The sequence below is a fragment of the Schistocerca cancellata genome, chromosome 7 (assembly GCF_023864275.1).
Source record: "Schistocerca cancellata isolate TAMUIC-IGC-003103 chromosome 7, iqSchCanc2.1, whole genome shotgun sequence".
In the NCBI taxonomy this organism is placed as follows: Eukaryota; Metazoa; Arthropoda; class Insecta; order Orthoptera; family Acrididae; genus Schistocerca; species Schistocerca cancellata.
Window position 1 is genome coordinate 229,009,657 of NC_064632.1, and position 22,313 is coordinate 229,031,969.

At 44.1% G+C, this 22,313-nt stretch overlaps 1 non-coding gene across 1 annotated transcript; it reads left to right on the forward strand.

Annotated features, from left to right (window-relative positions):
• Window positions 1-17,569: 17,569 nt before the first annotated feature.
• Trnas-cga (transfer RNA serine (anticodon CGA)) lies at window positions 17,570-17,644 on the forward strand. Its single transcript has one exon. It is a non-coding gene; the product is annotated as a tRNA-Ser (tRNA).
• The last annotated feature ends 4,669 nt before the right edge of the window (window positions 17,645-22,313 follow it).

Here is a 22,313-nt window from a genome sequence, read left to right on the forward strand (position 1 = left end):
CTGCCATATCACTTGCGGAAATAGGTAGCATCCGTCGAGAGATTTTGGTGAAATTTCCCTTCAGTGTGCCCAAATATTTTCCTAGTAGGCGCGGAAATGTAAGTCCCTGCGGAAACCGTGCATGTGAATCTCATTTTCGTAATGGACGTTCTCACACAGGCTCTGTAATTAACTTAGTTCCCACCCGGTAAACAAGTAAACACACACACACACACACACACACACACACACACACACACACACACACACATGCTTACAAACACAGATGCACTCGCGCACGCAAGTACGCACAATGGCACTTACACACAGCACACTCGAATGGTCAGCTTGAACGTAATGGTGTATCTATTTTTGCTGTGTCCATCTCATCCACATGTTTTTAAGAATTTTATTGCCATCAAAGATGCCACATTAACTTGATCTAGTAAATAAATTGGCACTGTAATACTTTAACTTGTGCATATACGCTGAAGCGCCAAAGAGAGTTATGCGTATTCAAATACAGGGATATGTAAACAAGCAGAATAAAGCGCTGCGGTCGGCAACACCTGTAAAGGGTGAGTCACTAATTATTGCAACTAAGAATCACTCCGGAAGTATGATAGGAGCTGAAAAGTTTGTGGGACAAAAGTTGCATGGGACAGTGTTGGTTTTTTGTTGCTAGGTGGGGTCGCTTCAGAGATATGAAGGTCAGTTTTTTAAATGGGATACTATAGTTTGGTACTTATTTTCTGATAGCGGATATCCAGACGAATCCAATGACGTGTAACAGTAACGTCTTTGAAGGTCAACGAAGGTCACAAAGGTGGCATGAACGTCCATTTACAGAAGGTGTTCGAAGTGATGACCATTGGTATCAATGCAGTGCTCCAATCTTCTCATCATGAATTGGGTGGTATTCTATATCACATCGGCTAGTATTGAAGCACATGCTCTGATAATTCTCTCTCGCATATGTTCAGGTGTAGTTGGAACGTCTTTATAAACAATGTCTTTTACGAATCCTCACAAGAAAATATCCAGAGTCGTCAAGTCTGGTGAACGAGCCGGCCACGACACATGTTCTCCACGTAAAGTCCAACGGTTTTGGAATTGTCTCTGCGACTCATCTCTAGCCATCAGTGAAAAATGTGCCGGACACCCATCGTGTCGATACAACATTCTGTTCCTTGTTCCTAAAGGTATTTCTTACAATAACAGACCTAATGTTTCTTGCAGGAATGTGGTGTACTTCCTACCATTAAGATTTCCTTCGATGAAATAGGTGCCTATAATTCTGTCCTGAATCCCACACCATACACTCACTGACCACGGCTTTTGGTGTGCAACTTGCCGCAGCCAACATGAATTTTCAGTTGCCCAATAATGCATGTTATGCAAATTAACACTCCCATGGTTCGTGATATAGGCTCGACAGTAAATAAAATCAAATTAATAAATGTGTCATCTCCCTGAATCTGAAATTGAGCCCATCGATAGAATTCAATGCGATGCATACAATCCATATCAGTTAATTCTTGGTGGAGACTTATATGGTAAGGCGATGCTGAACAGGAACAACACTACTCGGGCTCATGCCAGATTCCCTTGCGGCTTGATGCGAACTAACACTAGGATCTCGAACCACAATGGCAAGAGTACCAATTTCAGTTCCCTCTTTAGTAACTTTCCTTTGCCGGATATGTTTCCGATGCGTTAAGGATCCAGTTGTTCTCAATTTATCATACATAAATTTAAATGTACGACATGTAGAGTGGATACGTTGAAGATATTTTTCAGCGTTTAAGTATCTAGCTCTCACTGAACTTCGTTAGCATTCTCCGTAAATGAGGAGCGTATTGACTAGTTCATCATTGACTAGTTCACATTCCATTGATTCGACGATACTAGTCTTACCGTTCCTATTAGTGTTGTATTGCGAAACCGACGAATGGTGTTTACATGTCAATAGCACGTTAGATGGATACGCCGTATTCGGCGAATATTTACTATTTGCACGATATACGAGAGAGAATTGTCAGAGCATGTGCTTCGATAAGTGCTGAAGTGACAAGGATAAAATGATAAAATGATAAAAAGATTGCAGCACTGCATTGATACCAATGGTCATCACTTAGAACACCTCCTGTAAATGGACGTTCATGTCACCTTTTTGACCTTCGTTGACCTTCAAAGCCCTTACTGTTACACATCAATGGATTCGTCTCGATGGCCGCTATCAGAAAATAAGTACCAAACTATATCATCCCATTTAAAAAATATCTCTGGCGCTACCCCACGTAGCAACAAAAAACCAACGTCATCTTATGGCCCCCGTTGTCCCATGCAACATTTGTCCCACAAAGTTTTCAGCTACTATCATACTTTCGGAGTCATTATAGGTGGCAATAGTTTGTGACTCACACTGTGTACAACAAGCTTCTGGTGCTTTTGTTAGATCGGTTACTGCAGCTACAATGGCAAGTTATCAAGAGTTAAGAGTTTGAACGTTGTGTTATAGTCGGTGCACGAGCGATGGGACACAGCATCTCCGAGGTAGCGATGAAGTGGGGATTTTCCCGTGCGACCATTTCACGAGTGTACCGTGAATTTCAGGAATACGGTAAAACTACAAATCTCGGACATCGTTGGGGCCGTAAAAATATCCTGCAAGAACGGGACCATTAACGACTGAAGAGAATCGTTCAACGTGACAGAAGTGCAACCCTTCAGCAAATTGCTGCTGATTTCAATGCTGGGCCATCAACAGGTGTCACCGTGTGAACCATTCCCTTGATATGTCTAGATACGACTCTGGCAGATGACATGTACATAAGCATCCTGTTTGATCACCTGCGTCCATTCATGTCCATTGCGCATTCCGATGGACTTCGGTAATTCCAGTAGGACAGTGCGACACCCCTAATGTCCATAACTGCTACAGACTGGCTCCAGGAACACTCTCCAGAGTTTAAACACTTCTGCTGGCCACCAAACTCTCCAGATATGAACATTATTAAGGATATCTGGGATGCCTTGCAGTGTGCTGTTCAGCAGAGATCTCTACCCCGTTGTACTCTTTACCGATTTATGGACAGCCCTGCAGGATTAATACTGTCAGTTCCCTCCAGCATGACTTCAGACATTAGTCGAGTCGATGCCACATCGTGTTGCGGCACTTCTGCATGCTCGCTGGGGCCTTGACCGATATCAGGCAGGTATACCAGTCTCTTTGGCCCTTAAATATATATTATTATTATTATTATTATTATACATTTTTGCCCTTAAGACAGTGATTGTTTGAATATTACGTGAGTACTCAATTTTCTCCTTTTTATATTTTCTTCTTCTTTTTGTCTTCGAAAAACCTCTTCATTCTTTGACTGTGTTCGTGTTACCTTTGTTCTGCCCGTGTTTTCCCTTGTCTCTTCGGTTCTTTCAGTTCAAATTTCGTGTTCAGAATTTTGTCTCTGAATTTGCCCCTTTCCGTCTATCATTTCTTTATTGATTCCTGTTTGTTTTAGGTCTTCTGTTTCATAAAACCAGTTTTTTTTTAAATTGAACTGCTGACTACATGAAAAATCCTCTTTGTGAGTTTGGTATTGTTCATTCTGTGTATCTGCCCAAAGAATGTTAGTTGACGTTTTCTGATTATGTCTGTTAGTCTGTCTGTATGTTCGTATAATTCTTTGGTTGGCCTCTTCATCCATAATCCATCTCTATGTACTGCTCCCAAAACTTTTCGAAGGACTTTACGTTCTATCTTTTCTGTCTCCGTGATGTGTAATGCCCCAATTGTGGTCGTTTCTGATGCATAGAGGGCTTCTGATAGTACAACTGAATTGTTAGTGCCTGAGTTTCGCCTGCCTTGAGATGTTTATTTTATTGTATTGCGTCCATGTAAGTGTGTACGCTTTCTGAAGTTCTTCTGTTTGTTCTGTATTGGATGCCTTCTTTGATTCTCCTATTTGTATGTATTCTACGAAGTACTTGAATTTTTCCACTCTGTTAACCAATCCGTATTTTGTGTGCATGGCTTGTACATTGTTATTTCTTTCCATTTATTGTTTTTTCTCTGTAACCCCGTTTTAGCAGACTTCATGTAAATATTCCAGGGCTTCTGGCGCTTCTTCTCTGTTGTTCGTAAGTATTTCCAAGTCATCCGCAAATTCCAGGCATTTGGACTTGTTTGCCCGTGATCTGCCTAACTCAATTTCTGTTGCCTTTTCTTCCCACTGCTTGATAATTTTGTCCAGGACTATCTTGAATAGAAGCGGTAAAAGACTATCTTCTTTTATGACCCCTGTAGACGAATGCAGCTGGTAGTTTCCACTACCGGTTGCATTCCTCTAACATCGCCATGTGACGGATGTGCAGGTTACATAGGAGTATTTTTGCATGTATCGAAACAGTATCTACGTGGTATTGAAGCTATTTTGATATGTGACAATCATTCTAAAAGTGAGAACGTTGAAGTTTAATAAACTCGGTGACATTGTTATGCAACAGGATCACAGACGTTGTACTCATAACGTTGTGATATGTTGCGTTGTGTTATGTGATCCTTCTCGCACCTTGTCCTTGTGTGATGTAATCAAATTAAATAGCAAGTTTAACTGTTGGAGTTCGTACAGCTTCATAGTGCCTAGTACTGTATTGCAAGCTACATGTGCTGTCTGCTTTCTATTATAGCACTCGGCGATTTTAGTACTCAATAACATAACAGAGCTGCCTCAAGCGTGTAATCTAAAACATGTCAATGCTAATTTAATTAAATAACTGTTAATTCAACTTTGTGGCAGTATGCCCCTCTGGGCACCGAGCGCTGTCACACACACAAACGCGCTTCTACGCTGTGACAGCTGAGGGGGTGTGGCCGCCGGCATGTGCTGGGCAGAGCCCAGGAGTCGGTCATCAGAACTGAGGGAGCAGCTCACTACACGGCCTGCGGACGACAGGAGACTTCGTTACCACATGAAAGGAAAAAGAAGAGACGAAATTCTTATTTAAATAAATTCAACTTTCTTAATATAACAGTTCCTTAAGTTGGACTTAAAGTATAAAAAATGTCTACTATTTCCATATAGATTCCTGACGCCATATAGATGGTTCTTAAAACTGTGATTGCCAATTTTTAATACGTGTGAAAATACTTGCATTATTTCTAACTAGAAACGTTGGGCACGTGCAACAGATAATAGTTAGGTAAGCTCTTAATGCATCAACTACTAACTGCATGCACCTCACGTTCTTCTTTATAAATCTTAAAAGTTTTTTCATAGCTATTAATAATTCACAGTCACAAATTTTCTGCAAAGGGCTGGGAGTCTGCATGGAGCTAGGAGCAACCATTTTATGTTTTTCAGTCCAATACAAAATTTATAATAATTAAAAATTATTTTTACTTAAATAATTAATTTCTGCTTTTTCCTGTTGTGTGTCTGAAACTTACGAACCGATTTAAATCACCTTGATGAGACCTATGGTAAATTACAGTTTTATTTCAGTTTCTCTTCCAATGAATCAAACAATATGTTGCTTCCTCCCACATATATCTCGCGAAAAGGCCGTAAGGTAAAAATTAGAAAGATTCAAGCTCACACAGAGGTTTACCACCAATCATCCTTCCGGCGAATCATTCGCGACTGGAAAAAGCCAACAGAACACGAAGTATTCTTCTCCATACACCAGGTAAGAAGGCAAGTTAATACTGCATTGTCATCCTGTTCTTAGCTTGCATTGTATTGTATTGTATGTGAGCCGGGGACCTAGAAACGATGGAGAGGCTCCGTCCCCGCCGCAGCCCCAGTGGTCCAGAACCCCACGACGACTACCACAGTCCACTTCACCCCTCCGCCGCCCCACACCGAACCCAGGGTTATTGTGCGGTTCGGCCCCCGTCGCCCCCCCCCCCCCCCAGGGAACGTCTCACACCAGACGAGTGTCAGCCTTATGTTTGCGTGGTAGAGTGAAGATGGTGTACGCGTACGTGGAGAACTTGTTTGCGCAGCAATCGCCGACATAGTGTAACTGAGGCGGAATGAGGGGAACCAGCCCGTATTCACCAAGGCAGGTGGAAAACTGCCTAAAAACCATCTACAGACTTCATGTCTTTAATTCATCGTGAAATGACACTGGCAAACAAATTACGCTCCACCATACATTACAAAAGACAGCGAGTTAATACTGCATTGTCTTCCATTTCTGAGCTGTGTTGAAATTTTTCTCTGGCTAATAAGAAAGTTAGTTTAAAATCAACTGTACGACTTGTACCGAACAGACAAACAGATAAGAGAGCGAGTCAATAAAAACGTAGTAAAGCGATCCCCGTTATAACCAAATTCCATTAAAATCGCTGCAGTCGTCCCTGAATTACACTATTAAACTTTTCACCCCCCCTCACAGCCGAAGGAGTGCTAGCGTGAGGCCTTACGAGTCACAGTAATTTTTTCTCATAGTTGGCAAAATGATGCGTGTACTCAGTTTATTAGAAATTGCGTCAGGCGTTATGGAGGTGCACCTACATATCTAATGAGTTGTTACAGATTCTTTATACAACGGGTACTCTATGCACCTTGCGCCTTTAGTGGCTCTGAGTCAATATGATAAGCACATTAAGAGCAACCTTTCTGAAAGAACTCCAATTGGAAAGTCAGTTCTCTGCATTACGCTTCTACGTTACCCACAGACAGAGCAAATCAATAACACATTGGTCCAGCTCTGACCCTTGTGCAAGTAGTTACTGAGCTTGTCATTGATTGATAGAGTTGTCCGATGTACTCCTGAGGGAAATTGTGCTAAATCTTGTCCAATTTATACGTGCTTGTTGGAGTATTCTGCTCATAATTCTCCAAACTTTTTCCATTGGGAAGCAATCCTGCGACTTTGCTGGCCAAGGTACGGTTTGACAAGCATGAAGACAAGCAGTAGAACCCTCGCCATGCTGAACTGTAAGCCCAGGACGGTTTGCCATGAAGGGAAGCCAAATTAAAAATCTCATCGACTGTAGGGACGCCACGGATGACAACCAAAGAAGTCCTGCAATGAAAAGAAATGGCACTTCTGACCATCAATCCCAGTTATCTGGCTGTATGCGGTTGACAGTCTGGCTGCTCTCCAAGGCGTCTCCAGACACGTTTTCGCTGGCCACCTGGGCTTGGTCCGAAGCGGGAGTGATAGCTGAAGACAAGACGCCAGGCCGAAGGCGTGTCTAGAAACGCCCTAGACAGCGATGACATACCAGCCTGACTCGTTCACCATACGGCCCGATAACCAGTGATGGTATGAGGCGCAGTTTCTTGTCAGAGCAGGACCACACTGGCTGTCATCCACGGCACCCTTACAGCACAGCGATACGCCGACGATAGTCTACACCCCGTTTTGTTGACCATCATGGCAAGCCACCATGGGCTTATATTTCAACAAGGCAATGCCCAACCGCACACGGCTAGTTTCTACTGTTTGTCTTGGTGCGTGTCAAATGCTATCTTTGCCAGGAAGGTAACCCATCTGTCACCGATTGGGAACGTTTGGAACCTTATGGGCAGGGCCCTCCTTCCAGCTCGACATTCTGACTTTCTAAAGCGCCAATTGGACATAATTTGGCACGATATCGCTTCGCTCAGGAGGACATTCAACAAATGTCAATCAATGCTAAGCCGAATAAGTTGCTTGAGTAAAGGCTAGAGATGGCCCACCGCGATATTCACGTGGTCAATTTGTGAAGCACTTTCTCTTGAACAAATCCACAAATTTTATGAAATGACTAACATTTCCCTGTCTCTCCTTATACATCCCATCAAGCGATTTCCTTTACATTTGGATGATTTTTTTCGGTGTGTCTTCGTTTTGTCTTGAAGTGTATTTCAAAGTGAGGACATTTTACATGCCAGCAACAAACAATGATCACTGACCACTCAAAATACATTTGTTTTTACAGGTCCGTTCACTACGTTTTATTAAGAGCAGCTCCGCAATTCCGACAGTTGATTACTGTAAGGTTTCGATGGGCATAAGACTGAATGTGCTCCTTTTCTCTGTGAGTCCCATAGATACCTGTAACTATTAGAGAGATATGTTTATTTATCATGTCACAAAGAGATGGAGTGTGAGATCGCTACCTCCTCCTGTCGTCGAAGTGGATAGACAAGTCCGTATCAAAATATTAATAGATGATTTATCCAAGGATTTCTCCAAGAGTATATATAAAAATAAAAATAAATAATTTTAATTACAGTAATTCGTAATACCTGGATTATTCTTCATTAGATTTTCATACATTTTATCTCTATGAGGAAATATAAAAACATATGATTCACAAAAAATTATCTGAATAACAAACGCGTTCACTCATTTTTTCCAATTTCAGTATGTTAAAATATTTACACATTGTATTTTTCGTTTCTCATAGATGAAGTTCAGACTATAGCCTAAGTAGATAAATATCACGACGGTAAATCAGAAACTATGCATCCTCCTCAAAGACAAGGGAGCAGATTTTATCTCTTTCAAAGTCAACAAAAGAAGTGATCTTAAATGTACATAAGACTGTACAATTTATTTCTTAATAATTAAAGAAAAGTGTGCAACGATATCGCAGTTGCACGAAGTCGATCTTTTCGTGATTTCAGACTAAAACCGCACGTTCCCTACTTAGTCAGTTTCCCTACTTAGTCATTCGTTTCACTCTTTTCAAAATAGGATAAGTTCCTTATTCATCTCCAAGTCAAGGACATGTCTATTATCATTAAATAGAGTATAACTGTGTTTAAATAAGTAAAACTAAAAATATATTTCGTAACTCGATCAACAATTTCTGTTGATTTCACGGTGGGCACACTAAGCAAAGTGTATCTCAAAAGAAGTGAAAGTAGAACACCGCACCAAAGGTAGGAGACCTGATGATTTTTATAGTTTAAATAAACCAACGTGAACGCCTTGCCAGCACGCAACGACACCGACTCTATAATATTTCTTGAATGTGGCGTATGTTGATTAAGCGTTTGTCCTTATGTGAGCTTCTTCAGTATAGAGGAAAGCCATTCCTACAGAGAAAGAATGGTGTGCCTATTGGATGTGTCTAACGTTGAGTAACCTTTCAGACGGACATTGCAATACATGCCCACAGGACGATCACATACAGCTGATCGCTATCTTTCGGATATTCACAATAGTTCAGTCACTGGCACTAAGGACAGACACTGGCACTAAGGACAGACACGTGACTGTAGAGTAATAATAACTGCACCACGCGCGTTGAGACGATGGTCTGAGAACAACAGCGTGTCGCTCCAGAGAGACTGCACCCACCATCAGAAAATCGTAGGATTGTTCGACTAGCTGTGACTCGCTGAAATCCGCACGAAGGTCACAGGGAAGTGTCACCACGAATCGTCGGTGGCAGGTTATTGGAAGTGTGGTTGAGATCTCGATTCACTATGCATCGTTTGACACCACAGCACGTTTCTCTTCGAGGACTGTCACCTTACGATGGTAGGAATCGTTGCAGAGTTACTGACATGTGGGAGATTATTTTTTAAAGCTTAGACTTCTCTGTTGAAAAGTACGCCAAATCCGAAAACCATGGACAACTGCGGATGCCATATCAGTCTTTATAAAAGATAAACAAAATGAATGCAATAACTACTGTGTTATAAAATTAGAGGACACAGCTTGTGAGATTTACGATAAGATAACTAATGAATGTCTACAAAGTACTGCTGAAAATTATTATCTGAAGGAAAAAAAAAATGGTTTCAGGAAAGTGATGTCTGTACTGATAATGTTCTCACACTTAGACGAGACACAGAGAAACAAAGAGAGTTCAGTGGGAAAGCACACACCAAATTTATAAAATCTTTGACCAAGAAACCGAAAAATACTGTGGAACATTTTGGACGGAAAAAAACATATACTCAGAAAGTAAGAAAGAAGATAGAAAGCCTATTTGGAGACACAAAAATAAAGACTTACCATGCTGTATCATAAGACGTTTCTATAAACTTAGTGGTCTGACAAAGATGTAGTTTATTACCCACTCTTTTCAAAATATATATTGACGTTATGGTTAAGACAAGGAGACAGCAAATGAATCCTGGCTTCAGAACATCACATGAAATATTTTTTAATAGAGGATTTTCTTGAAACAGCCAACGCTACAATGATCCATCTACAGACCTAACCAAAATTACAAAATGGAATATGAAAATACCCATTCCAAAAACAATGGCTTTGAAAGGGACAAAACCGCTGCCGACTAAGAACATAAAACGAAACAAATTGACTGAACAAGTTTGCCACATTAGTTAACTGGGAAATATTACAATCTACCAGAGTAACTTGATGTCCACAACAAAATGCAGAACTATCAAATGATAAGTGAAACAGTCAATAGAACACTGAGAAAGAAAGTTAGGAAATATGCAAAATCAAGTTCTATAAAATAATTACCGCTGCCACATTGCTGCTGTTTGGAAGTGAAACTTTAGTAACTACTACAAAGCAAGAAAGTAGTTATCCCAGCGGCAAAAATAAAATGTCCAAGAAGAGTTAAGGGTTGCGCAAGATCAGATAGACTAAGAAACGAAGACGTAATAGTAGTGCTTATGGTGCATGCTATAGATTAGAAGATCAAATGTAATCTAAAAAGCTGGCTAGAGGAACCACAAACAATGCCAGGTTGTAGACTATCAAAACAAACCTTAAATTACAGTCCTTTAGGTACAAAATCCTTAGGAAGACCAAGAAAAAAGTGGTCCAATACTTAAAAGACTGAACAGGCCTATGACCTAGACCATGATAAAAAGAGAAGAAGAAGACCATACCACAATGCATGTACAGTTAGTGAAGTTGGAACAGAATGACCTTCTACGATGTTTAAAGAGAGCCTCGCTTCTGCATGTTAACGTCCTGGTGAAAATTCACAGTTAGTAGCGATCGCGAGACCATCTCTCTCCAACTCATGGAATCATGTTAACGGTAGTTAACAGAAATGGCTGTGGAGTACTGAAGTATCATCTACACACCAACCGGTACAGCGCCACGAAACGCCATAAACAACGCGCTGACCCCTTCGCCAATGGAAAGAGTGGGCAGCGCCTTACATCCAGGAAGACAGTCAGCAACCACTGTCAACGCTGATTTAACCAGCCGCCCATTGTTGGAGGGCCAGTTCGGTCGCAGACTTCGAGAGCATCAGTACTGAGTAATAGGAAGACGACAGTTGGCCTGCCTTCTGCCACTAATAGTGAAATGCATAGTGGCCAGAAGGCCATTTCATAACGAATACACAGAAAGATACATCCTTTATCATTTAGCTACAAAATAGCAGGTCAGCAACTGGAAGCAGTTAATACCATAAATTATCTGGGAGTACGCATTAGGAGTGATTTAAAATGGAATGATCATATAAAGTTGATTGTCGGTAAAGCAGATGCCAGACTGAGATTCATTGGGAGAATCCTAAGGAAATGCAATCCGAAAACAAAGGAAGTAGGTTACAGTACGCTTGTTCGCCCACTGCTTGAATACTGCTCAGCAGTGTGGGATCCGTACCAGATAGGGTTGATACAAGACATAGAGAAGATCCAACGGAGAGCAGCGCGCTTCGTTACAGGATCATTTAGTAATCGTGAAAGCGTTACGGAGATGATAGATAAACTCCAGTGGAAGACTCTGCAGGAGAGACGCTCAGTAGCTCGGTACGGGCTTTTGTCAAAGTTTCGAGAACATACCTTTACCGAAGAGTCAAGCAGTATATTGCTCCCTCCTACGTATATCTCGCGAAGAGACCATGAGTATAAAATCAGAGAGATTAGAGCCCACACAGAGGCATACCGACAATCCTTCTTTACACGAACAATACGAGACTGGAATAGAAGGGAGAACCGATAGAGGTACTGAAGGTACCCTCCGCCACACACTGCCAGGTGGCTTGCGGAGTATGGATGTAGATGTAGATGTAGATACGTTTCTTTCCTTTTTAGAAATAAAGCGTTGCATTAATCTAAAACTTATGTACTTATAATTATGAAACTGCATCTTCTCTCATTCCTTGTTTGCGTCTGTGCTGACTCCCACAATAGCCGACACAACATCTGGCGACGAGGATTACAGAACCAACGCTACCTTCACTCTCCGCCGCTCCGTCAAAGCGCGTCACGAATATTTCTCTGCTTTCCTTTCAGAGGAGCAATGCTACTATTGAGTTCTTTCTTGCAGAATCGCTGCAACGCTTCCGCTAATTGTGTATTTACATTACTTATAATTATTTTGTTTCGCCGCTCTTTTCATTAACATGGCAGCCTCACCTCCTACATCACCTGCGCCTACACCTCCGGTAGCTGCTGGACTTGATCTAACGCAGTTTTTTCAGTTTCAAAACCACCAAATGTCGCAGTTGACGAGGGTAGCCCTGCAGCTTATTAATGCACAAACTGCTGCTGCATCAACTCCGCCACAACAGCCAGCCCTATCCACGGTACCACCTCCGTGCATTCCACCATTAACAGGCCGGAGTTGCTAGTTTTTGAAGATTTAGTTTCCGCCCTCAATAAATATTACGTGGATCAGGTACAGATTTTAGCTCGTTGCAAGTTCTTTCGATTACAGAAAAAACCGGAACAGACATGTCGTCAGTGGGTCACGGAACTTCAGGGTTTGACACGACAGTGTCGTTTCCAGTATTTGCGGGAGCGCCAAAAAAAACTGGTATAGGCATGCCTATTCAAATACAGAGATATGCAAAGAGGCAGAATACGGCGCAGCTGTCGGCAATGCCTATATAAGACAACAAGTGTCTGGCGCAGTTGTTAGATCGGTTACTGCTGCTACAATGATAGGTTATAAGAATATAAGTGAGATTCAACGTGGTGTTATAGACGGTGCACGAGCGATGGGACACAGAGTTTCTGAGATAGCGATGAAGTGGAGATTTTCCTCTACGACCATTTCACGAGTGTACCATGAATATCAGGAATCCGGTAAAACATCAAATCTTCGACATCGCCGCTGCTGGAAAAAGGTCCTGCAAGAATGGGACTAACGACGACTGAAGAGAATCGTTCAACGCGACAGAAGTGCAGGCCTTCCGCAAATTGCTGCAGATTTCAGTGCTTGTCCATTTACAAGTGTCAGCGTGCGAACCATTCAACGAAACATCATCGATATGGGCTTTTGGAGCCGAATGTCCACTCGCGTACCCTTGATGACGTACGACACAAGGCTTTACACCTCGCCTGTTGATGACTGGAAACATGTTGCCTGGTCGGACGAGTCTAGTTTCAAATTGTATCGAGCGGATGGACATACATATGGAGACAACCTCATGAATCCAGGACCCTGCATGCCAGCAGCGGACTGTTCAAGCTGGCGGACGCTCTGTAATGGTGTGGGCCGTGTGCAGTTGGAGTGGTATGTGACCCCTGATACGCCTAGAAACGGCTGTAACAGGTGACACGTACATAAACATCCTGCCTGATCATGTCCATTGTGCATTCCGACAGACTCGGGCAATTCCAGGATGACAATGCGTCACCCTATACGTCTAGAATTGCAACAGACTGTCCCCAGGAACACTATTGTGAGTTCAAACATTTTCACTGATCATCATTCTCCCCAGACATGAACATTATTGAGCTTATGTGGGATACCACGCAACGTGCTGTTGAGAAGAGATCTCTACACCCCCGAACTCTTACGGATTTGTGGGCAGTCCCACAGGATTCATGCTGTCAATTCCTTGTCGCACGATTTCAGACATTAGTCGAGTCCATGCCACGTCGTGTTGCCACACTTCTGCGTGCGCTCCTGCGTGCGCGTTCTCTTCTGATCTTAGTTTGTAAGAAGTGTTACAAATTATTGAACATCAGGACTCGTGATAGTGCCGTGGAAAAATTTGATATAGCTAACATCTGCAGTGTAACACCAAATGACAAACAGGTATGGCGCTCCTACCGACCACTGCGCTGTGGATAAAAATGGTTCAAATCGCTCTAAACGCTATGGGACAACTTCTGAGGTCATCATTCCCCTAGAACTTAGAACTACTTAAACCTAACTGACTTAAGGACATCACACACATCCATGCCCGAGGCAGGATTTGAACCTGCGACCGTAGAGGTCGTGCGGTTCCAGACTGTTGCGCCTAGAATCGCTCGGCCACCCATGCCGGCTCGCTGTGGACAGATTAAATACGTGTCAGCGTATCTGCTGTAAAATCAAGTATCCGCTGCTCTTCCACGCATAAAAGACAAACATGCCCTTCACGGAACGCGACTTCCTATGCTTGTGGCAAGCCAGGTCATGTACGTTTTGTATGTTTGCAACAGAAAAAGGGCTCTGCACACATTCGCTCTCGTAAGTGCGAAGGACATTCTCACTCAGTGAATATAGTTTTTCCACGCTGACTACCGTTACCAGTAAAGAACCAATTTAGGATACGTCTTCCCCCGCCCAAGTGCTGTCAACGACAGTCAAACAAATTGTGAACATAGTCATCCTCGGATGCTGTGTGCGATTTCAGTTACACCTGACACTTAATTGTGCCACTTACGATGAGCTGGACTCGCATAGTTGAGAAAAACTTGTATGCTACTTATTGCATATAACGTTCAGGACACTCCACTGCTTGGTACATGTAGTTTGCATGCCACATTCCAATCTGACACCAGAACAGTGGCATTTACAATTTTGCGTTTGTAAGACTATGAAAATATTTTTGGGTCAGATTAAATTGATTTGTTTGGTCTTCGTATTCAGGACAATGTCATTTCTGTTTCTGCTTTCAACCCAGTAGACAGTATTACTCAAATGACTGAGGAGTTTCCTGATTTATTTCCTGAAGTACTTGGCAGAGAAAATAATTTTGTGGTGCACGTTACAACGCAGGACAATGTGCAAATTAAGGTTTTTCGTGTGCGTTCCGTCCCTAATTTACTTAGAGCAAATAATCAATTATTCAAAATGACAGTCACAATCGCATTATTTATTTTGCCGCCAGCCGGTTTCAACACGCTATGGGGTCATCTTCAGGGCAACTTACACCATTTGGTGCTCGCCGGAGACGTCACCCTGCCTGCGCACGGTTAGCAACTGCAGCGAGCGACCAAATGGTGTAAGTTGCCCTGAAGATGACCCCATCGCGGGTTGAAACCAGTTGGCGGCAAAATAAATAATGCGACTGTGACTGTCATTTTGGACAATTGATTATAGGTAAATTAATCGATGATTATCTTCATACAACTATGTTGTCTAAAAAATTACTTTGAGACAAAGTTGCTGGCAAGACAGTGGTGTTATTGCTCCTATCCAAGCTAATCGACGGGCTTCCCCGTCAGCAATCTTATAAAAGCTCTCTAGTAGACTTCGTCTTTATGTTGGTTTTAGATCCACTGTGAATCTACAATCAGTAACATACTTATCCATTGCCTCACTCTGTCCAATTAATGGAAAGGCTTGTAGTTGGCCGCCATTTTTGAAAAACTGTCTTGCACGTTGTGTATTTGCAAATTCGGCAGGAGGAAATAATGGTTCTGAGCACTATTCGACTTAACAGCGGAGGTCATCAGTCCCCTAGAACTTAGAACTACTTAAACCTAACTAACCTATGGACATCACACACATCCATGCCCGAGGCAGGATTCGAACCTGCGACCGCAGCGGTCGCGCGGTTCCGAACTGAAACGCCTAGAACCGCTCGGCCACTTCGGCAGGCTCCGCAGGAAGAGGAGTCTCAGAAAGTGTCTGTGCTCAACACAAGATATGGTTGTTCAAATGTTTGCGCATATCCTTTGGTAGCGCTCCCGCACCTGCCGTATTCCATCCCTACTTAAAACAGCTTACTTCAATTTCATTTTGTCCAAATTACTTGGATGATACTGTGGTGTCAGGACGTACACAGGAGGAACGTGTCTATAAACTTCGTACGCTTTTTCAGGTACTCGCAGCTGCAGGTCTGAAGTCTCACTTGGACTAGTGTGCTTTTTTTCAGACTGTAATTCAGCAGTTAGACCTTAGAGCATGCTCTTAATAGAATGAGATTTTCACTCTGCAGCGGAGTGTGCGCTGATATGAAACTTCCTGGCAGATTAAAACTGTGTGCCCGACAGAGACTCGAACTCGGGACCTTTGCCTTTCGCAGGAGAGCCTTTCGCAGGAGAGCTTCTGTAAAGTTTGGAAGGTAGGAGACGAGGTACTGGTAGAAGTAAAGCTGTGAGTACTGGGCGTGAGTCGTGCTTTGGTAGAGCACTTGCCAGCGAAAGGCAAAGGTCCCGAGTTCGAGTCTCTGTCGGGCACACAGTTTTAATCTGCCAGGAAGTTTCATGCTCTTAATAGCCAAGATGGTCATCCCCCTCACTCATATTTGCTGGCCATCCGGGACCTCCCTGCTCCGTTGATCGTGACATCATTGCAGTCAGTTCTCGGGAAGTTTACATATTATCTCCGGTTTATACCGAAAGCAGTTCAGATCGCGGCCGTGTTGCATCGTTTGTGCCGGAAGAATGTGGCTTTTGTTTGGACCAAAGAGTATCAGGATGCATTCCAAATACTTAAAAATGCCTTGTTGTGTGACAGATGCCTTGTTTATTTCGATCCCGCTAAGTCTGTGGTTTTGGCAGTGGACGCTTCTTCGTACGGAATCATCCTCTCGCCAAATTTGGTTCACAGGGCAGACCGATTTCCTTCGCTTTCAGGTTACTGACAAGACTCAATGTAACTATTTACAAATCGAGAAGGAATTCTTCGTTACTATCAACGGAGTGACAAAGTTTCACCATCACCTGTTTGGTCGGAAGGTTTACCTACTGGCGGACCGTAAGACAACTCAGTCTTTGTTTCATCCGTGCAGACCTGTTCCGCCACTCAGGGCTCGGAAGCTGCAACGTTAGGCTTTGTTATTGTCATGGTATCAGTACGAAATATTGTACCAGCCCACGTCGAAATGTTGACTCCCTTTCTCGCCTCCCCGTTGGTCCTGAGTCTGAATTCTATGCTGCTGCAACGTCTTGTTGTCAGATCGATATGCAGGACGCTGAACTTTTACAGTCTTTTTCACTGCACTATGGCAAAACTGCATAGGCCACACAAGCAGACCCTCACTTTAACCTTTTGTTGCACTACATCCGTACTGTCAGGTCTCGTTCAGTAAAAAACATTCCGAATTTTTTTACACGCCAATATTTTTCTCGTTGGTAATAGACTGAGTCTTTTTATTGCAAAATGACTCAGGACATTCGCCTTTGCTTAGTCCTAAAGTGTTACAAAGAAATGTTTTGCGATTGCTCCGCGGAAGACATTGGGGCACTGTCCGCGCAAAACAGTAAGCGCGTCGGCGTTGCACTTGACCGGGACGGATGCCCATATTGAACGGATGACGTCATAGTGTCGCACTTGAGCTGAAAATCTATCGGTCCCGCCGCAGTATCTCAATCACCGTGGCAACGAGTGCGTATTGACTTTGCTGGTCCCTTTGGGAACACTCGTTGGCTTGAAACTTCCTGGCAGATTAAAACTGTGTGCCCGACCGAGACTCGAACTCGGGACCTTTGCCTTTCCTGGCAGAAGTAAAGCTGTGAGTACCGGGCGTGAGTCGTGCTTCGGTAGCTCAGTTGGTAGAGCACTTGCCCTCGAAAGGCAAAGGTCCCGAGTTCGAGTCTCGGTCGGGCACACAGTTTTAATCTGCCAGGAAGTTTCATATCAGCGCACACTCCGCTGCAGAGTGAAAATCTCATTCTGGACTCGTTGGCTTGTTGTTGTGGATTCTTTTAGCAAATATCCGTCTGCAGCGCCCATGAACTCGATTACTTGTCATTTGAGCGGTGGGGGAGTCGATGGCGCCAGTAATTCTGTATCTAGTAGGGGCAGTAATCCCGCTCGTTCTGGAATGCACGTTTTCTCTTTGGTTTTCTTCTTCTGGCCGTTATTTAAGCGCGGCGCTTCCGGCTATGGCTCTCTTGCTTATCCACTACGGGGCCCTAGTGATCGTGCTCGCCCGTTGCTTGGGCGTACGTTGAGTTGGCAAGTCTTAGAGTGACCGTTACGGAGGAGTCTTGGTTACTCGCGGCGCTGTGTTATGATTTGAGGAGTGTGTCGGCGGCGGGCTGGTGGATCAAAAATGGTTCAAATGGCTCTGAGCACTATGGGACTTAACATCTGAGGTCATCAGTCCTCTAGAAATTAGAACAACTTAAACCTAACTAACCTAAGGACATCGAGCATATCCATGCCCGAGGCTGAAGCGCCTAGAACCGCTCGGCCACAACGGCCGGCGGGCTGGTATGATGGCCTCAATGCACTAGGAAGTGCGCATATTGTACTACCTGATGATGGATGCCTAGGCTTGCTATGTGGATTCTCGTCATTTGCTGCTACTAACGGTGGACATCAGCTTCGAAGTTGTGTTTCTGATCAATCTGATTGTAATTGCCGGCCGGAGTGGCCGAGCGGTTCTAGGCGCTACAGTCTAGAACCGCGCGACCGCTACGGTCGCAGGTTCGAATCCTGCCTCGGGCATGGATATGTGTGATGTCCTTAGGTTAGTTAGGTTTAAGTAGTTCTAAGTTCTAGGGGACTGATGACCTTAGAAGTTAAGTGCCATAGTGCTCAGAGACATTTGAACCATTTTTTGATTGTAATTTGTCTTAACAGCTGCAAACAGTGATTTGTTTCTGATTATCAACGCCGTGGCGGGAATAAGGAATTTACTCTTGTTTCCTGTATTTGTTGAATAGTGGTGTTAAGATTGTAAAACATTGCTCAGCGACGGGAGTACTAAGCGTGAGTAGCGTGAAAGCTGCACGAGTTATTCTAGGGCAATGTGCGGACGATGTTTCGTGTTAAGACAGTGAGCTTGTAATGTTACTTGAGTATCTTATGATTTATTCTGTGGTCTTCGTTTGAAGGGCGGCGACTTTTTGTCTTGTATTGTGGGTTTTTCTGCTCTTGGTTTGGCATGCCATTACCTTCTCCATCCTTCGTGCTTCTTATTGGGGTCTCCCTGTAAGAGTAAAGAATAATTTTCCATGCTATTTGTTTGAGATCTTGCATGTGTTACGGGTATTAAATTTAAAATGGAGGGACATAACTCTGAAATAAGAGGGTTTGTGTTTTGCCCTTTATTTGATTGTCTATCTTTTGATTTTTTTAATGTTACAGTGTACTACAAGTGGCGGGCGCAATCAGTTCCGGATTGACCACTGCAGGGGGCGGCGCCTTGATTGAAATATGTTGGGACGGCGTTAGCTCGGCCAGCTACGTCTTGGCGTCGCTCGGCGCTACTTGGCTGTATCCTGTCAGAGTCGCTGCTCGCCCCACTAGTTGACAGAAGTTGAGTATTCTCTCTTGTAAGTATTTAGAGAAACCTCTCGTTAATGTGTTCGGGCTGCGCCAAGATGCATCCCTTGTTCCCAGTAGTCTGGTCACTTGTATTAGGACGGGTCATTGGTTGGGCTGTGCCCGCTGTTGCGTGGAACTTAAACTGACTATTAAGATAATTGCCTTTTCTGCATAAATATTGTTGTGATACCTGAGAGGGATTTCACGGATCAGTTCAGTGGAATAGGTCACTATATAATTGGTGGAATTCCGTTGTTCTATCATCTGTCTATTGGTCTAAGATTCCCTTTGGGAATTTTGCTCTTGTACTTGAAATTTGTTACTTAATATTCTGTAGTGTTGCTTATTTTATCAATGGGGATATAGTCCCGGTAAATTCCGGTTAAATTTTTGGGCAATTATGCTTGTCATCTATATTTATCTGTGACTATTTGTTATTTAGTTAAAAGGGAGGAACTTTACTTAACTTGTTTCATTCCGTATAATCTTACAAAGACTGTATAAGGTTTTTAATTATATTTGTTATTGGTGGCTATTGGAGGGCCGGTTTGTAAAAGATTTTTAAAACTTTTTTTTTGGGGTATGTGTAATGAAACTTTGTGAACTACAAGCGTGTGTTTACGTTTTCTTGTGACTCACGGCCCATCATTAATTTTTTGCTTGCAAGATTTGACTGAAATGTTGATTTCAGCAACGAGCCCCTGTTTACGACTCAGTACTTTGAAAAGTTTTGTACAGACAATAGTATCACTCACTTTACCTGTGCTCCGTTTCATCCTCAGTCAAACAGAGAAGCTGAACGATTTGTGCGTACACTCAAGCAGCAAATGAACAAACTTCGTGCCTCCCACACACTGGAGCAAGCGCTGCTGCTCTTCCTGGCAATGTAACGCTCCCAGCCCCAGCTTCCACGCGGCCAGCGCCATCGTCCGCTGCTACAGTTGCTGCTCTCATCACAGTGCACGGCACCTGCCAAGCTCCACAAGCATCGCTTTGTGCCTAATGATTGTAATCCCTTCAGAGTTTTTGGTCGCATCAGGTGCTGGGAGAGAGGAACGATTCTTCGAAATTTGGGCGTTTGCAAATATTTAATTCAAGGTCCTGCTGTGTTGCTCAAATGGTTCAAATGGCTCTGAGCACAATGGAACTTCTGAGGTCATCAGTCCCCTAGAACTTAGAACTACTTAAACCTAGCTAAACCGAGCGAGGTGGAGCAGTGGCTAGCACACTGGACTCGCATTCGGGAGGACGACGGTTCAATCTCGCGTCCGGTCATCCTGATTTGGGTTTCTGTGATTTCTCTAAATCGCTCTAGGCAAATGCTGAGATGGTTCCTTTGAAAGGGCACGGCCGACTTCCTTCCCCATCCTTCCCTAATCCGATGAGACCGATGACCTCACTGTCTGGTCTCCTCCCCCAAACAACCCAACCCAACCAACCTAACTAACCGAAGGACATCACACACATCCATGCCCGAGGCAGGATTGGAACCTGCGACCGTAGCGGTCGCGCGGTTCCAGACTGAAGCGGCCGGCTGCTGGGTTGCTGTGGCTCCATCAGAACCAGATTCGTACTTACAATGAAATGAACACCCTTAGCTGCTTACAGGCGTTGACATACGTCAACGGGGACGGATGAAAATGTGTGCCCCGACCGGAACTCGAACCCGGGATCTCCTGCTTACATGGCAGACGCTCCATCCATCTGAGCAACCGAGGACACAGAGGATAGCGCTACTGCACGGATTTATCTCTGGCACGCCTCCCGCGAAACCCACATTCTCAACGTATTGTCCCGCACTATATTCGCAGCGCCCCCGGCCATTATACTCATTACTCGCGGCGCGTTGCCGATTCCCGTAAGAGTTCGGGCACTGTTTGTGCTTTCGCACAGAAGAAGAAGATTGTCAAGTGGCCGGTGAGCCTTAACTAATATATATATATATATATATATATATATATATATATATATATATATATATATATACTATGATGGTATCTGTTCTTTCAGACATATCTGAAAGAACAGATACCATCTAAGTATATAGATTCGTACTTGTCGCATGCGAGATTCTTCAGCAAATTTTCTGTCCCCAGACGCGCATCCTACCGGGATCTTGTCCGCCTCAATATCTGAGTGGTCAGCGCGACGGAATGCCATGAAAAGGGCCCCGGGTTCGATTCCTGGCTGGGTTCCAGATTTTCTCCACTCAGGGACTGGGTTTTGTCTTCGTCATTATCATCATATCATCCCCATCGACACGCAACTCGCCGAAGTGGCGTCAAATCGAAAGACCTCCACCAGGCGAGCGGTCTACCCGACGGGAAGCCCTAACCACACGACATTTCATTTCATTTCACCGGGATCTTGCTGCCGGCGCGGCCACCCCCTGGTCCTCTTCGCCACCACCTCCGGAACCGATTGCGCTGGACCCATCGCCTTGGCCGCAGCAGCAGGTCACCTATGAGGCGCTCTTCCCGGCGTCAGCCGTGAATCCGTCGCTGCCGCCGCCGCAGCCGTCGTAGCTGCCGCCGTCGTCACCAACGCTGCCATCTCCGTTTTCCGTCGGACCGGCTCAGGAAGAGGGTGGGAACCTTTTAGGTGGTTTTCCGACCGACTTTCCCTCGGAGCGGAGGACGTATGTCGGGGGGGCGGCTAGAGGCTCGGTGTTGGTTCCAATAATGCGACTCCCGGCTCCCCCCTTGCCCTACCCCCCTCCCCCCCAATGTCCTTAGGTTAGTTAGGTTTAAGTAGTTCTAAGTTCTAGGCGACTGTGACCTCAGAAGTAGCATAGAGCTCAGAGCCATTTTTGTGGCGGAGGGCACAATTCGCGCCAAAGTCGTATCTCCCCCCCTCTACATCTACATCTACATCTACATCTACATCCATACTCCGCAAGCCACCTGATGGTGTGTGGCGGAGGGTACCTTGATTACCTGTATCGGTTCTCACTTCTATTCCAGTCTCGTGTTGTTCGTGCAAAGAAGGATTGTCGGTATGCT